This window comes from Lipophrys pholis (assembly GCF_963383615.2).
Source record: "Lipophrys pholis genome assembly, chromosome: 19".
Taxonomy (NCBI): domain Eukaryota; kingdom Metazoa; phylum Chordata; class Actinopteri; order Blenniiformes; family Blenniidae; genus Lipophrys; species Lipophrys pholis.
Window position 1 is genome coordinate 7,733,247 of NC_137647.1, and position 2,181 is coordinate 7,735,427.

Here is a 2,181-nt window from a genome sequence, read left to right on the forward strand (position 1 = left end):
AAAATTAAAAAAAAAGAAGCCATTTTTTAATCTATATGAACCATAAATATGAATTTTTAAAAAAACACAAAATGTTTAACATGAAACGATATAAGTACATACGACCAAAACAGCCAGAACATTCAACACGTTGACATTTATATGAACAAGTAAAATGTCTTTGAAGCTGTTGAATTATGTTTTCTGTCCCATTTGAAGCACTTTTTACTGGACTAACCCGCATGAAAAGTGCTTTTGGCATCGCTTGCTATGATAATGAATGAATGAACTTGACTTATATAGTGCATTTTTACCATTTCGGCAGTCTGGAATTGTTTTACCTTATTTACATCCATCTATCTTATATACCAATTAATCTTGTTCAGGGTTGCCAGAGACATTCCCAGCTCACAATGGGTGAGAGCAGGATTCACCCTGGACAGGCTAACTGTCCATCACAGGGAAAACACACAGACACATAACCTCACTCGTTCACACTTTGGGGAAATTTAGGGTCAACAGTTCACCTCACATGCATGTTGTTGAACCGTGGCAGGAAACCAGAGTATGCGGAAGAAACCCAAGCGCACATGGGGAGAGAGCATGCAAACTCCACACAGAAAGGCCCCGACCAGGATTTGAGCCTGGACCTTCTCGCTGAGACAATATCAATCAATCCCCATACAAACCAGTAAATCTGCAAATTCTTCAAATTCAGAGAAATGTGTTTTAGAAGACAAATGGCACAATAATGAGTAAATCTCAAAAGTCACTCTGAAAAGTTTACATTTAAAAGTTTGGACATGTTAAAGAAGCCCATAACAACTGATACACTCCTTTGTTGCTGAGCCGGAGCCTCATATCTGCTTCAGCCAAACATTTTTGTGCTGTCCTGTTGTGAAATTTACAACATATGAGAGCAGAATCACTTCAACTGCAACTTAGAGAGAAGGAATCACCCAATAGGTATATGCTGGCATGTGAATATTGCATTCAGACAGACTTGGGGGCAAAAAAAATTCAGATCTTTACAGAGATGGGAAACTATTTGAATCTTTCACAAACTGAACGGGCTGGTCAAACCAGACCACCAGGTCTTTTAAGCTTTTTTTTAGCTTCACAAACAGGCAACAGAAACCCATTCTATGTTTAATTTCCTCTGACAAAAGACTGAGACTCAGAAGCCTCGACAAAAACTCGCTACCTCTCTGAATGGAGAGGAAAAAACTGAGGACAGAAAGTAACAAATACTTCACACACACACACACACACACACACACACACACACACACACACACACACACACACACACACACACACACACACACACACACACACACACACACACACACACACACACACACACACACACACACACACACACACACACACACACACACACACACACACAACAATGGAAGAGGGAGAAACAGAAAGGACTCAGGTGTGTCTCTGCACACTTCACACCCGGGGAGGAAAAACAAAGCCACTATGAAAGAATGAAATGTATCTGTTTTATTTTTGACTGTCTAACCCTTATATTTTCTACTCTGCTCCAGCCTTTGCGTGGATGTGTGGGTGTGTGAGAAGGTGCGTGTATGTGTGTATGTTTTACGTTTTTTCTGTTTGCAACCAGCAAACCAGAGTGGCACTAACCATGTTGAATGTCAAAAAAAAAAGAAAATTTTTCAAATTACTGCAAGAGCGTAGACATATTTTTGTTCTATATATTTATTGAGAAATGTATTTATTTATGTATGTATTTATTATTTGCCATGTGTTTGTTGAAAGTGTGATTATCTTTTCATGAATGCAAAAGTAGGAGACGGGCTTTCGAACAGGGGAGGTGTCAATAACAATAGATGTCCGATGCTGCTGAAACCAAGCAGCATTCCCTGGGGAAAAAAAACAAATCTTTTAAAATAATTCCTCCCCCTTTTTATTTGCCATTTTGGAAACTGATGCTGCAAAAATATCTTGTTGTGTTTCACCTGTTGAGTTTGGATTTCGTTCATCTGTCAACCAGTTTGCTGGGCACAAACCAAAATTCCACTTTCAGGAGGAGATACTATAATGTGAAAATCTCCATTGTTTTGCCTTCAAACCGAGGCTCTGGCCACCTTTCTTTTTCTTTTTTTCTTTTTCCCCCTCAGTTTCTTTTGGTTTTTATTGACACCCGAGGCAAAGTAGAGTGTAATGCGA